Raw genomic sequence first — 17,681 nt, forward strand, 5'->3', positions numbered from 1 at the left:
GCAAATAATTACAGCGTAAAAAGCGAAGTCCAAAGCGCCATTGGTTGTAGGGTCAGGTATTACTATATAATTGTTTTAGATAGCTTATTTAGTTTTCCTTAGCAAATTACTACTGTTATTAGTCATTTTCTGGTCAGGGTTATATCCGCTGATTTCGGCGCATCTCTAAGTACGTGCAAGTTTCAGTCGGTGGTATACAATAATAAATACTATTAGCCTTGTTTGGACAGCCTTTTTTCGCTGAAAAATTGCTTCGTTTTTCGTGATCATATTTCTCTATTACATTTTTTTTCTTATATACATCAAATCGCTACAGTAATTTTTTTACAAAAAAATTCTAGAAAATGCAATCCAAACACAACCTTATAAGTTAAGGTACCATCTGTTTTGACAAAGCATTCTACTATTAATCCAAACATTATATGCTTCTAGAATTCTTTTGTGATGCATGTTATTTCCTGTATCCGTGTCCACTGTAAATTTGTTTGGGGGTCCAATTGTTAACAGCTTAGTCATTTATAGACAATTTAATTTGTTATGACATCTAGGAATTAATTAGTAATTAAGTTGAACATTTTTCCGGGCTTAATTTCTCAAAATTCAATTGTAGGCAGGTATTAGTTCTGGCCAGACTAGCTAACATGGAGCAAATAACATATGGTAAAACAAAAGTGTACAACCAAAAAAATAAATAAAGAGTACAGCCTACACTTTAAGTGCTTTATAAATGCTTAGCACCCGTTAACTCTAATCTTTTGAAAATCATATCATATGTATCACACAACAGCCCAAGTGGGGTGGGCGTGAACTTAGTAGCCGGCAAAGGACAATTAGAAGAAGTCTACGTTAGCTGTAATTCCACCTGCTGTTCATTGCCCAACACAACAATGATGATGTACAGTACAGCTTTGGCAGATAAAAAAGAACTTAAAACTGGCTAGTGCTGATGTATTCAAAAGTTGATTGACCAAGTATATAAACTTTTGGTCATGGGCTGATTATATAATGGAGAAAGGTGATTTTTTTCTTTATTTGTTAGGCAAAGAGTTGAACTAAAATACAAATACTTGGGTCTTCTTGCAATTGCATATTTCAACACTAGAATGAATGGACTAACAACAACGCGGTTTGACAGCAAATTTCCGTTCCACGAATAATAGACTGAATGGCAGTGACTAAAATGAGGCTTGCACGAAGGCTTTCCAAACTTGTATGTTCATTGCTTCGCAGCTAATCTACACGTACGTATGACCCTTAATCTTTACAATAAACCCTTCAACTATTATTCCCATGCAATCACATCACATGCAATAATGTGCACCGACAGGCTTTACCCTATTGCTTCTAATCCTGCAATGGAAAAATAAACTAGAAAGGACAGATTCTAAGTCACTAGAAATTATTGTATATTACTTCTGCGCCTGAACCAATGGTTAGATCCGAATTAAGTTGCATGCACTCCAAACGAGTATATATATATGTGGTGCATCCCTTCGTAAACTTCGAAATTTTAAACACTTCATATGCAAGACATTAAAGACCATATGTGGAAGGAAGGTCTAAAGGAACTATTTGATAGATCAAGTTCTCTCGATCTATTCTTTTCTAGAATGTTAAAACTTGTATTTATTTACTGCAAGATTTTTGTACCTTGAGATAATATACTTTTCATTAAAAGTTCACGTTTTATGGCAATGCTTAGGTACTCTTCATGTTTATTTTTTTTTCCACTATTCTTGTTTGCTTTGGAGAAGATCTATTCCCAATTAAGTCGCACAAAGGATATGAAGATTGAAGTCTAAGTTAAAATATACGTAATGTAAAATGAAAATTTTGGAACTAACACCAGATTGAATATTTTCTCACTCTTTTTACAACATTATGCAAAAGACTAGATACTTTACATTGATTTGGGTTTTGCCTCACTATCTATTCTACCTATAAAGTATTTTTCTCAAAAAAAAAAAAAAGCTTGAACCAATGTGAATTCTCATAGATTTAATAATTTCAGAGAAATTAGCTGAAGGCAAACTGCGAAACAAATGTCCCCAGTAACTATAAATGGTGAGGCAAATTTGTGTCACTGCTCTTAAAACGTTTACATGCACGACTGTCTCACGGTATATCTGTGTTGTATAAATTAAAGAGTTGAATAAAAGAGCAATGTATTGGAAGGAAATGGCGTGGTCAACTCCTTGCTGCGTCTTGATCTTGGAGATTAGTTTTTTTTTTTACGACATGGGGTATCTGGGACGAATCCGCTGCGGCCCGGGAAAGGACGCCTCAATCCACTCCGAGCACGGTAATCATGAGACTCGAACACTGATCAATGTCTTAAAAAAGGACTACACGTCTTGATCTTGGAGATTAGCTTCTTTTTTTTTTTTTTTACAACATGGGGGTATCTGGAACGAATCTGCTGCGGCCCGAGAGAGGACGCCTCAATCCACTTCGAGCATGGTAATCATGGAACTCGAACACTGATCAATGTCTTAAAAAAGGACTACACGACCGGCCGAGCTATCCCGCGGGGCTCTTAGAGATTAGATGCTTACTAAATTTTGAAATGATTTCCTAGCTTACCGAGTGGGGAATTTTGAATTTTTTGAGTAGCTCTCGATCCAGTTAGTTGTGTTGATAATTTGAGTTCCCACCAATTATGATGAAAAAATTGGCGGCTCTAGGAATGTAATTCAATTGCATTGCCATCTTGGGACACTCGGCTGCAGAGATGAATGTTTTATTGTTATGTTGGCTATTCAATTGTCCCCAAAAAAAGAAAAAATAAATAAATCAATTGGCGTTAGTAGTAGAGCGATCGATATTTTATTCATAGTTGAACATTTCTAAAATTTTGGTTCTACTTCTAAATTGCATTTCCAAATTTAGAAATTTTTAGTTGTAGAGCGATATATTATTGCATTTCTACATTATTTTTGGTTGTTAATGTGTAAGGAAATACAGATGAAATCATCAAATAGTAGATAAACTCATAAAAAAGCAGTAGTAGCTGATTTGCTTTTTTTGGTTTCTTATAACTAGGGGGAGATCCCGCACACTCTTAATACCTGTGAAGTTAGTACCTGTGTGGTGAAAGAGTTATTGAGGTAGCAATTAACAAATTTCTAAGAAGACAGTGGAAGAAAGCAAAACAAAAGGTGTCTTAACAATTCCTACATGCTTAATTAGCGTGAAATACCTTAGAAATGGCAACTTTATGGACAATGGAGCAAGTTCCATAAGATAATAATACTTGATAGTTCTCACATATTAGTACCATCTCAAACATGTCTCAATCATTGATTTTAATTGATGACATTTTCCTATTGACACTAATTACACTCTCTTCCGACAAATTTCCAATAGTCTACCACACCCACATTTAAAAGGGCACTATCATAACAACATATTGAAGCATGCATGATCATGTTGTACTTTGTGCTTAACCATTTGCATTACATTTTTCTTCTTGCATATTTACCTCTCTAGACGTTAGATGAAGTTTTCCTAAACGTCAGCTGAAAAGTGCTTTTAATATATGTATAGGATGTCAATAAATAAAGGGTATGGTTTTGTAAAAGGAGTGGAAATGACTGGATATTCATCTAAAATATTTTATTTTCTCAAAACCTTATTATTTTTATTTCTGAAGCGAACGAAAAGTTTAGGGAACAAGTAGTTTTTTCAATTCTGGCAGGTTCGACCATTGAATCCAGAACCAATTAGGTATTCGGTCTGATTTTCCTTAAAAAAACTTACTAATTCAATCTTGGTCAACTCCATAAAAAACTGTGTTAAACCGGTGATAATTCTTTTTTTTTTTGTTCAAATATATCTTTCAAATCCAATCAGAAAACCGCTTTAAATTGTCAATGCAAAATCGGTTATAACCGTTTTTTCCATTTTTTTAAAACATTTTAACTGACCTTTAAATGAAAAAGGAGGTACTACGAGGGAACCTTAAATCCTTATATTTTTGCCATTCACTACTCCTCTTGTTGTCGCTTGACCCACTTATCCTTCCTCAACTTGACACCGTCAGCCTCAACTCCAATTTGACACTCATAGCTTCATCTAGTTTACATCTCTCCATTTACAGCGTCAGCAAAAATACTCTTGAGTAGTAGTAGAATTATGCTCAAGATGACATTCCATGCCACCTAGTTGCTTTGGATGGTATAATATGGACTATGGAGCTTGCAGTTCAGTAAATAAGCCAGTACTTATCTAGGACAAAGATGACCTTAGCATTGCCTTAGCACATTTGATGTTCCACTTTCCTCTTTTTGCTTTCTTCTTCCTCGCTTTTTACAAAATTATTAACTGTAGTTCAGTTTAGTGTAGAAATACTTATTGTAATTAATTTAGTTTTGTTACAGCTTGTGGCTAGTTGATCAACATCTAAGATTGTCGTGGCTAGCATAGCTAATGCGTCAGCTGCACTATTTTGTTTAAGAAACGGATGATTTATGACATAGTTATATGTAAAATATAAAAATTGCTAATCGTGTTCTGTATTCTTATGAATGGAACTTGTTAGCGTATATTACTTTTATTATCTTTGTCTCTCCTATTGTTTTGCTATCCTATGTAACTGCTGTACGATTAGGATAGAATTAGTTTTTGTATTCAAAGATAGAACTAGTTAGTTGTATGATAAAGATAGAATTAACATAGTATTCTAGTACGTTATGCTAAAAGTCTGTAATTTGCCTTTGTATATATTCTAGTACGTTAGACTAGAAGTCTGTAATTTGCCTTTGTATATATTCCCTATTATACATGACACTCGGGAATCAAAAAAATAAAATGCCACTTTTTGACATGATATTAGAGCAATGATCCTTCTTACTTGTTTCTCCGTATCTTAACTTTTTATTATTTCCTCATTTTAATATTTTATTATTTCTACTTGTTGAGTTCTTGAAACAATGATAGAGCAAACTGAATCACAAAATATAGGAAGTTCCTTGATTGGTGATTTGTTCTGTGATCTAAGTTCAAACGATGTAACAAATTTTTTGCTTTTCACTACTTCAATTAGCAATGGGACAATAGACAGATCATCTATCCATTATGTCTATCTACTTTCCTGTCCAATGCAAAACTACATTGTTCTACTTCTTAATACTGTTGATGTGGCACAAAAACGTTTGGCTGCTTTATGCTTCTTCTTCATTTTTTTTGGTTTCCTTTATTTACACAACTTAGTTATAATTTCCAAAACTCTATTACTACTGTTACAATTCCCAAAACCTGTTGCTATCGTTTTCAGCCTAGAAGACAAAGGAAGTTCTTCAACAAAATAATTATTTTTCTTTCTAGTGTAAGTAAAAGCAAACAATTTTGGGAACGTTATTATTAAGCAAGAGACTTGAGTGTCAAGAAGATTTGCGACTTCTTTTGTCGATGGTAAGAAAAAATAATGTTCATCTATACAATTGCTTCTTATCCCTTAAATATTTTTCTTTTTATTGTTTATAATAAGCACTTGAACAAATGTTCATATTCAACCTCACTCGTCAAACTAGTTGTTATATTATGAGTTATAAACTAACATTTGATAATATATCAATTGTCTTTATTTTGTCTTGAGATTGAACATTTCTTTATGAGTATGTTCAGAAAAAAAAGCTTCATGGAAAAGAATAAGGCAAGTTATGAGAATTTCTTAGAGACATAATATCAAACAAATGGTGAGACAACTTTTACAAGGATCGGGATAAAAATAGAAAACTGTCATTGTTGTAACCTAAGTTAAATAGTGTTTTTGGAAAAAAAAAAAAACTAAGAAGAAGAAGAAGAAGCGTATGGCAGCCAAATGTCTGAAGTTTTGTTATGTGCCATATAAGCAGTGTTAGTAACTGGACCTACGTAGTTTTGCATTGAACATAAAAGTACACAAACATAATGGAAAGAGGATCACATCTGTTACCTTTCCATTAAAGCTCACCGTCAACCTCATTTCCTCTTCACGCATAATACACACAATTATGAGAACTCATTCCTGAACATTCTTTTCCTCCACGGCCTCAGTAGTTAAGAGGGGAAATGCAAACTCATTTTATCACCTAATGTCACATTTTTTCTCAAATTGGCCCCACTCTTTTACAACATCCAAACTGCATTCTGGACGTCTACCGACCTTTGACTCCTTGATCTAAAACCAACCGGGCCCCTGCCAAATCCATGGCGCACAACGTGGTTGATTTCTTGATGATCCTTTTTGGTGGGTTAAGTGGAACCATAGTAACTGAAGAGATTTGCTGGTATGTTGATAGGAAGAGAGAGAAGGGACTTGGACATCTTATCGAACAAGAAAAAATTGTTGATAAGTGAATCTGTGAGGATGATGAACTTATCAACAATCGCTTAGCAGATATTGGCGTAAAAAGGGCATCATCACTGGCTGCTTTTGAAGCCCTAAAAGAAAAAGACCATAATACTACTTTTGCGGCTCCTTATGATAGTAATATATTCAAAATGATTTAATCCTTATAGATTAAACTTAGAGTATTTAAGGTTAATGATGCAAATCTATTTTTCTTTTTTTATAGATTTTTGGAAGAAAAATGATGATTAGATAGTTTGAGATATGATTTGTGAGAGATCTGTTAAAGTGCTCTTGGGGCTGATATTGTATCTTGAAATGTAATCAAATTTTTAATTTTTTTTTGTTTATTAGCCTAGATTTGAAAGTGTTTATTTATTGAGACAACAAAACTTATGCATGCTTTTGGATTAATGCTGTCAAAAGATAAAAAGATTTTTTTCCCCTTTAACTGCAAATAAATGTCCAAAAATTGCATCCGGATCTAATATTTGGCAAAATCAATATTTCTTAGTTTCAGGTAAGAAGAAAGTCTCTTTTAACAACATGGATATTTCTTCACCCTTGGATTCGGTAATTTTCAGAATACGAATATAATTGATTGTGACTAATCATTGCTTTAATTGCTCAATTAGTTTTGATGGGTCAGTTGTTAATCCCTGGCATAGATAATAGTTTAAAAAATGAAACTACATCCAAAAATGCTATCAAATGTCCTCTTATTTATGTTTGCGCAGAATTTTTGCATCAACAGATAATGGTGGATCATCTGTTAGAAGATTCTCTGAGTTACTTGTTCTTTTCAATGTTTTTTTATAGTAGCATACTAGAGTAGACATATCATAAACAATGAGTTCTCTGGCATATGGATGATCTGGTTCAGCAAATCTTCCATTGCTTGAAAATGGCATAGATGTGGATCAATCCCAGCATGCTGCATACATATTTATATGATTATATCTTGCAATGTCTGACTTATAGTGGTAAAGCTAATATTGTGATTAATTTATGGTTAGGGAGATGTTGATTATTGGTAAAGTAATTACCATTGTGTATGATAGGGGGAAACGTCTCGAATGAGTATACTAAAAAATCCAATATGTAATTTCGGAATCTAATTTTGATCCAAAAGTTTAAACTATTAGGTTTTGAACCATTACTTACATATTAACCGATTTTTCTCTATTTCTCGGACCAATATGGGACATAACCTTTTACTCAAAAAGCTAACAAATATCCCCCTTCATGAGTAACTTTCACAATAAATCCAAATTTACAACTCATTTTTCCGGCACATTTTAATACTCAACGCAAACTCATTTTATCACCTAATGCCACATTTTTTTTCCAAATATGGACCTACTCTTTTTCAACATCCAAACTGCAATCTGGACGTCTGCCAACCTTTGACTCCATGGTCTAACACCAACCGGACCCCTGCCAAATCCATGGCGCACAACATGGTTGATTTTTCTTGATATTCCTTTTTGGTGGGTTAAGTGGAACCATAGTAACTGAAGAGATTTGCTGGTATGCTGATAGGAAAAGAGAGAAGGGACTTGGTCATCTTATTAAACAAAAGGAAATTGTTGATGAGTGAATCTGTGAAGATGATGAACTTGTCAACAATCAATTAGCAAATATTGGCACAAAAAGGGCATCATTACTGGCTGCTTTTGAAGCACCAAAAGAAAAAGGCCATAATGCTACTTTTGTGCCTCCTCGTGATAGTAATATATTCAAAATGATTTAATCCTTATAGATTAAACTTAGAGTATTTAAGGTTAATGATGCAAATCTATATTTCTTTTTGTAGATTTTTGGAAGAAAAATGATGATTAGACAGTTTGAGGTACGATTTGTGAGAGATCTGTTAAAGTGCTCTTGGGGCTGATGTTGTATCTTGAAATGTAATCAATTTTTACTTTTTTTTGTTTATTTTCCTAGATTTGAAAGTGTTTATTTATTGAGACAACAAAACTTATGCATGCTTTTGGATTAATACTGTGAAAAGATAAAAAAAATTTTTCCCCCTTTAACTGCAAATAAATGTCTAAAAATTGCATCCGGATCTAATATTTGGCAAAATCAATATTTCTTAGTTTCGGGTTAGAAGAAAGTCTCTTTTAACAACATGGATATTTCTTCACCCTTAGATTCGGTAATTTTCAGAATACGAACATAATTGATTGTGACTAATCATTGCTCTAATTGCTCAATTAGTTTTGATGGGTCAGTTGTTAATCCCTGGCATAGATGATAGTTTAAAAAATGAAACTACATCCAAAAATGCTATCAAATGTCCTCTTATTTATGTTTGCACAGAATTTTTGCATCAACAGATAATGGTGGATCATCTGTTAGAAGATTCTCTGAGTTACTTGTTCTTTTCAATGTTTTTTATAGCAGCATACTAGAGTAGACATATCATAAACAATGAGTTCTCTGGCATATGGATGATCTGGTTCAGCAAATCTTCCATTGCTTGAAACTGGCATAGATGTGGATCAGTCCTCGCATGCAGCATACATATTTATATGATTATATCTTGCAATGTCTGACTTATAGTGGTAAAGCTAATATTGTGATTAAATTATGGTTAGGGTGATGTTGATTATTGGCAAAGTAATTACCATTGTGTATGATAGGGGGAAACGTCTCGAATGAGTTTACTAAAAAACTCAACATGTAATTCCGGAATTCAATTTTGATCCAAAAGTTTAAACTATTAGGTTTCGGACCCTTACTTACATATTAACTAATTTTTTTCTATCTTTCGAACCAATATAGGATATAACCTTTTACTCACGAAGCTAACAAATCTCCCCCTTTATGAGTAACCTTCACAATAAATCCAAATTTACAAGTCATTTTTCCGGCACATTTTAATACTCAACGCAAACTCATTTTATCACCTAATGTCACATTTTTTTCCAAATATGAACCCACTCTTTTTCAACATCCAAACTGCGTTCTGGACGTCTGCCAACCTTTGCCTCCATGGTCTAACACCAACCGGACTCCTGCCAAATTCATGGCGCACAACATGGTTGATTTCTTGATGATCCTTTTTGGTGAGTTAAGTGGAACCATAGTAACTTAAGAGATTTGCTGGTATGTTGATAGGAAGAGAGAGATGGGACTTGGTCATCTTATCAAACAAAAGAAAATTGTTGATAAGTGAATCTGTTAACATGATGAACTTATCAACAATCACTTAGCGAATATTGGCGCAAAAAGAGCATCATCACTTGCTGCCTTTGAAGCACCAAAAGAAAAAGGCCATAATGCTACTTTTATGCCTCCTCCTGATAGTAATATATTCAAAACCATTTAATCTTTATAGATTAAACTTAGAGTATTTAAGGTTAATGATGCAAATCTATATTTCTTTTTGTAGATTTTTGGAAGAAGCTGATTAGACAGTTTGAGGTATGATTTGTGACAGATCTGTTATAGTACTTTTGGGGCTGATGTTGTATCTTGAAATGTAATCAATTTTTAAGTTTTTTTTGTTTATTAGCCTAGATTTGAAATTGTTTATTTATTGAGACAACAAAACTTATGCATGTTTTTGTATTAATGCTATCAAAAGATAAAAAGATTTTTTCTCCTTTAACAGCCAATAACTGTCGAAAAATTGCATCCGAATCTAATATTTGGCAAAATCAATATTTCTAAGTTCCAGGTAAGAAGAAAGTCTCTTTTAACTACATGGATATTTCATTACCCTTGAATTCAGTAATTTTCAGAATACGAACATAATTGGTTGTGACTAATCGTTGCTCTAATTGCTCAATTAGTTTTAATGGGTTAGTTGTTAATCCCTGCCATAGATGATAGTTTAAAAAATGAAACTACATCCAAAAATGCTATCAAATGTCCTCATATTTATGTTTGCGTAGAATTTTTGCATCAACGGATAATGATTGATCATCTGTTTGAAGATTCTCTGAGTTACTTGTTCTTTTCAATGTTTTTTATAGTAGCATACTAGTATAGGCATATCATAAACAATGAGTTCTCTGGCATATGGATGATCTGGTTCAACAAATCTTCCATTGCTTGAAAATGGCATAGATGTTGATCAGTCCCAGCATGCTGCATACATATTTATATGATTATATCTTGCAATGTCTGACTTATAGTGGTAAAGCTACTCTTGTGATTAATTTATGATTAGGGATATGTTGACTATTGGCAAAGGAATTACCATTGTGTATGATAGGGGGAAACGTATCGAAAGAATCTACTAAAAAATCCAATATGTAATTCCGAAATCTAATTTTGATCCAAAAGCTTAAACTATTATGTTTCGGACCCTTAGTTACATATCAACCGATTTTTTTTCTATTTTTCGAACCAATGTAGGACATAACCATTTAATCACAAACCTAACAAATCTCCCTGTTCATGAGTAATCTCCACAATACCATTGTGTATGTTGACTATTGTTTATGATTAGGGATATGTTGACTATTGGCAAAGGAATTACCATTGTGTATGATATGGGGAAACGTATCGAAAGAGTCTACTAAAAATTCCAATATGTAATTCCAGAATCCAATTTTGATCCAAAAGTTTAAACTATTATGTTTCGGACCCTTACTTACATATTAATCGATTTTCTCTATCTTTCGAACCAATGTAGGACATAACAATTTACTCACAAACATAACAAATCTCCCTGTTCATGAGTAACCTCCACAATAAATCCAAATTTAAAAGTCATTTTTTCGGCACATTTTAATACTCAACGCAAACTCATTTTATCACCTAATGTCACATTTTTTTTTTCCAAATATGGACCCACTCTTTTTCAACATCCAAACTGTATTCTGGACGTCTGACAACCTTTGACTCCGTGGTCTAACACCAACCGGACCCCTGCCAAATCCATGGCGCACAACATGATTTATTTCTTGATGATCCTTTTTGGTGAGTTAAGTGGAACCATAGTAACTGAAGAGATTTGCTAGTATGTTGATAGGAAAAGAGAGATGGGACTTCGACATCTTATCAAACAAAAGAAAATTGTTGATGAGTGAATCTGTGAAGATGCTGAACTTATCAACAATCACTTAACAAATATTGGCGCAAAAAGGGCATCATCACTTGCTGCCTTTGAAGCACCAAAAGAAAAAGGCCATAATGCTACGTTTATGCCTTCTCCTGATAATAATATATTCAAAACGATTTTATCCTTATAGATTAAATTTAGAGTATTTAAGGTTAATGATGCAAATCTATATTTCTTTTTGCAGATTTTTGGAAGAAAACTGATGATTAGACAGTTTGAGGTTTGATTTGTGACAGATCTGTTATAGTGCTTCTGGGGTTGATGTTGTACCTTGAAATGTAATCAATTTTTAAATTTTTTTTGTTTATTAGCCTAGATTTGAAAGTGTTTATTTATTGAGGCAACAAAACTTATGCATTTTTTGGATTAATGCTATCAAAAGATAAAAAGATATTTTTCCCTTTAACAGCCAATAAATGTCAAAAAATTGTATCCGAATCTAATATTTGGCAAAATCAATATTTCTTAGTTTCAGGTAAGAAGAAAGTCTCTTTTAACTACATGGATATTTCTTTACCCTTGAATTTGGTAATTTTCAGAATACGAACATAATTGGTTGTGACTAATCGTTGCTCTAATTGCTCAATTAGTTTTAATGGGTTAGTTGTTAATCCCTGCCATAGATGATAGTTTAAAAAATGAAACTACATCCAAAAATGCTATCAAATGTCCTCATATTTATGTTTGCGTAGAATTTTTGCATCAACGGATAATGGTTGATCATCTGTTGGAAGATTCTCTGAGTTACTTGTTTTTTTCATTATTTTTTATAGTAGCATACTAGTGTAGGCATATCATAAACAATGAGTTCTCTGGCATATGGATGATCTGGTTCAACAAATCTTCCATTGCTTGAAAATGGCATAGATGTTGATCAGTCCCAGCATGCTGCATACATATTTATATGACTATATCTTGCAATGTCTGACTTATAGTGGTAAAGCTATTCTTGTGATTAATTTATGATTATGGATATGTTGACCATTGGCAAATGAATTACCATTGTGTATGATAGGGGGAAACGTCTCGAAAGACTATACTAAAAAATCCAATATGTAATTTCGGAATCCAATTTTGATCCAAAAGTTTAAACTATTATGTTTCGTACCCTTACTTACATATTAACCGATTTTTCTCTATCTTTCGAACCAATGAAAGACATAACCATTTACTCACAAACCTAACAAATCTCCCTGTTCATGAGTAACTTTCACAATAAATCCAAATTTACAAGTCATTTTTTAGGCACATTTTAATACTCAACGCAAACTCATTTTATCACTTAATGTCACATTTTTTTTTTCAAATATGGACTCACTTTTTTTCAACATGCAAACTGCATTATGGACGTCTGCCGACCTTCGACTCTGTGGTCTAACACCAACCGGACGCCTGCCAAATCCATGGCGCACAACATGGTTGATTTCTTGATAATCCTTTTTGGTGGGTTAAGTGGAACCATCGTAATTGAAGAGATTTGTTGGTATGTTGGTAGGAAGAGAGAGAAGGGACTTGAACATCATATCGAACAAGAGGAAATTGTTGATGAGCGAATCTGTGAGGATGATGAACTTATCAATAATCACTTAGCAAAAATCGGCGCAAAAAGGGCATCATCACTGGCTGTTTTTGAAACCCTAAAAGAAAAAGGCCATAATGCTAATTTTGTGCCAACTCCTCATAGTAATGTATTCAAAAAAATTTATTCTTTATAGATTAAATTTAGAGTATTTAGGGTTAATGATGCAAGTCTATATTTCTTTTTATAGATTTTTGGTAGCAAAATGATGATTAGACAGTTTGAGGTATGATTTGTGATAGATCTGTTGAAGTGCTCTTGGGGCTGATGTTGTATCCTGAAATATAATCAAATTTTATGTTTTTTTTTGTTTATTAGCCTGGATTTGAAAATATTTATTTATTGAGACAACAAAACTTATGCATGTTTTTGGATTGATGCTGTCAAAAGATAAAAAGATTTTTTCCCCTTTAACAGCTAATAAATGTTAAAAAATTGCATCCGAATCTAATATTTGGCAAAATAAACATTTCTTAGTTTCAGGTAAGAAGAAAGTCTCTTTTAACTACATGGATATTTTTTCACCCTTGGATTCGGTAATTTTAACATAATTGGTTGTGACTAATCATTGCTCTAATTGCTCAATTAGTTTTGATGGGTCAGTTGTTAATCCATGGCATAGATGATAGTTTAAAAAATGAAACTACATCCAAAAATGCTATCAAATATCGTCATATTTATGTTTGCGCAGAATTTTTGCATCAACGGATAATGGTTGATCATCTGTTAGAAGATTCTCTGAGTTACTTGTTCTTTTCAATGTTTTTTTATAGTAGCATACTATTGTAGGCATATAAAAAACAATGAGTTCTCTGGCATATGGATGATCTGGCTCAGCAAATCTTCCGTTGCTTGAAAATGGCATAGATGTGGATTAGCCCCCGCATGCTGCATACATATTTATATGATTATATCTTGCAATGTCAGACTTATAGTGGTAAAGCTAATCTTGTGATTAATTTATTGTTAGGGATTGTGTTGATTATTGGCAAAGTAATTACCATTGTGTATGATAGGGGGAAATGTCTCAAATAAGTCTACTAAAAAACTCAACATGTAATTTCGGAATTCAATTTTGATCCAAAATTTTAAACTATTACCCTTATTTACATGTTAATCGATTTTTCTCTATCTCCCGAACCAGTATGGGACATAACCATTTGTTCACAAAGCTAACAAATCTCCCCTTTCATGAGTAACCTCCACAATAATCCAAATTTACAAGTCATTTTTCCGGCACATTTTAATACTCAAGGCAAACTCATGTTATCACCTAATGTCACATTTTTTTTTTCAAATATGGACATACTATTTTTCAACATCCAAACTGCATTCTGGTTATCTGCCAACCTTTGACTCTGTGGTCTAACACCAACCGGACCCCTGCCAAATCCATGGCGTACAACATGGTTGATTTTTTGATGATCCTTTTGGTGGGTTAAATGGAACCATCGTAACTGAAGAGATTTGCTGGTATGTTGATAGGAAGAGAGAGAAGGGACTTGGTCATCTTATCAAACAAAAGGAAATTGTTGATGGGTGAATCTGTGAAGATGATGAACTTATCAACAATCACTTAGCAAATGTTGGCGCAAAAAGGGCATCATCACTGTCTGCTTTTGAAGCACCAAAAGAAAAAGACCATAATGCTACTTTTGTGCCTCCTCCTTATAGTGGTAAAGCTGTTCTTGTGATTAATTTATGGTTAGAGAGATGTTGATTATTGGTAAAGTAATTACCTTTGTGTATGATAGGGGAAACGTCTCGAATGAGTCTACTAAAAAACTCAATATGTAATTTCGGAATTCAATTTTGATCCAAAAGTTTAAACTTTAGGTTTCGGATCTTACTTACATATTAACCGATTTTTCTCTATCTCTCAAACCAATGTGGGACATAACCATTTACTCACAAACCTAACAAATCTCCCCCTTCATGAGTAATCTCCGCAATAAATTCAAATTTACAAGTTATTTTTCCGGCACAGTTTAATACTTAACGCAAACTCATTTTATCACATAATGTCACATTTTTTTTCAAATGTGGACCCACTCTTTTTCAATATCCAAACTGCATTCTGGACGTTTACTAACCTTTGACTCCATGGTCTAATACCAACCGGATGCCTGCCAAATCCATTGGCGTACAACATGGTTGATTTCTTGATGATCCTTTTTGGTGAGTTAAATGGAACCATCGTAACTGAAGAGATTTGCTAGTATGTTGATAGGAAGAGTGAGAAGGGACTTCGACATCTTATCGAATAAGAAGAAATTGTTGATGAGTGGATCTGTGAAGATGATGAACTTATCAACAATCACTTAGCAAATATTGGCATAAAAAGGGCATCATCACTGGTTGCTTTTGAAGCCATAAATGAAAAAGGCCATAATGCTACTTTTGTGCCTCCTTCTGATATTAATATATTAAAAAAGATTTAATCTTTATAGAATAAATTTAGAGTATTTAAGGTTAATGATGCAAATCTATATTTCTTTTTTTAGATTTTTGGAAGAAAAATGATGATTAGACAATCTAAGGTATGATTTGTGACAGATCTGTTAAAATGCTCTTGGGGTTGATGTTGTATCTTGAAATGTAATCAATTTTTAAGTTTTTTTGTTTATTAGCCTAGATTTGAAAGTGTTTATTTATTGAGACAGCAAAACTTATGCATGCTTTTGGATTAATGCTATCAAAAGATAAAAAGATTTTTTTCCCCTTTAACTGCCAATAAATGTTGAAAAGTTGCATCCGGATCTAGTATTTGACAAAATCAACATTTCTTAGTTTCAGGTAAGAAGAAAGTCTTTTTTGACTACATGGATATTTCTTCACCCTTGGATTCGGTAATTTTTAGAATACGAACATAATTGGTTGTGACTAATCATTGAGCTAATTGCTCAATTAGTTTTGATGGGTCAGTTGTTAATCCTTGGCATAGATGATAGTTTAAAAAATGAATCTACATCAAAAAAAGCTATCAAATGTCCTCATATTTATGCTTGCACAGAATTTTTACATCAACGGATAATGGTGGATCATCTGTTAGAAGATTCTCTGAATTACTTGTTCTTTTCATTGTTTTTTCTAGTAGCATACTAGTATAGTTTTATCATAAACAATGAGTTCTCTGGCATATGGATGATCTGGTTCAGCAAATCTTCCATTGCTTGAAAATGGTATAGATGTGGATCAATCCCAGCATGCTGCATACATATTTATATGATTATATCTTGCAATGTGCTGACTTATAGTGGTAAAGCTACTCTTGTGATTAATTTATGGTAAGGAATATGTTGATTATTGGCAAAGTAATTACCATTGTGTATGATAGGGGGAAACGTTTCGAAAGAGTCTACTAAAAAACCCAATATGTAATTCCGGAAACCAATTCCGATCCAAAAGTTTAAACTATTAGGTTTCGGATCTTACTTATATATTAACCGCTTTTTCTCTATCTTTCGGACCAACGTGGGAAATAACCCTTACTCACAAACCTAATAAATCTCCTCCTTCATGAGTAATCTCCACATTAAACCCAAATTTACAAGTCCTTATTCGGGTTCATTTTAAAACTCAATGCAAACTCATTTTATCACCTAATATCACATTTTTTCTCAAATATAGCCCCACTTTTTTACAATATCCAAATTGCATTCTGGATGTTTGCCAACCTTTGACTCCTTGGTCTAACACCAACCGAACCCCTGCCTAATCCATGGCGCACAACAAGGTTGATTTCTTGATGATCCTTTTTGGTGGGTTAAGTCGAATCATAGTAACTGAAGAGATTTGCTGGTATGTTGATAGGAAGATGATGAACTTATCAACAATCGCTTAGCAAATATTGGCGCAAAAAGGGCATCATCCCTGGCTGCTTTTGAAACCCTAAAAGAAAAAGGCCATAATACTACTTTTGTGCCTCATTCTGATAGTAATATATTCAAAATGATTTAATCCTTATAGATCAAACTTTGAGTATTTAAGTTAATGATGCAAATCTATATTTCTTTTTTATAGATTTTAGGAAGAAAAATGATGATTATACAGTTTGAGGTATGATTTGTGATAGATCTGTTAAAGTGCTCTTGGGGTTGATATTGTATCTTGAAATGTAATCAATTTTTAAGTTTTTTTGTTTATTAGTCTAGATTTGAAAATGTTTATTTATTGAGACAACAAAACTTATGCATGCTTTTGGATTAATGCTGTCAAAAGATAAAAAGATTTTTTTCCCCTTTAACTACCAATAAATGTCCAAAAATTGCATCCGGATCTAGTATTTGGCAAAATCAACATTTCTTAGTTTTGGGTAAAAAGAAAGTCTCTTTAAACTACATGGATATTTCTTCACCTTTGGATTCGGTAATTTTTAGAATACGAACATAATTGGTTGTGACTAATCATTGCTCTAATTGCTCAATTAGTTTTGATGGGTCAGTTGTTAATCCCTGGCATAGATGATAGTTTAAAAATGAAACTACATCCAAAAATGCTATCAAATGTCCTTGTATTTATGTTTGTGCAGAATTTTTGCATCAACGGATAATGGTGGATAATCTTTTAGAAGATTCTCTGAATTATTTGTTCTTTTCATTGTTTTTTCTAATAGCATACTAGTATAGGTATATCATAAACAATGAGTTCTTTGGCATATGGATGATCTGGTTCAGCAAATCTTCTATTGC

Source organism: Coffea arabica, chromosome 11c, assembly GCF_036785885.1.
Source record: "Coffea arabica cultivar ET-39 chromosome 11c, Coffea Arabica ET-39 HiFi, whole genome shotgun sequence".
Lineage (NCBI taxonomy): Eukaryota > Viridiplantae > Streptophyta > Magnoliopsida > Gentianales > Rubiaceae > Coffea > Coffea arabica.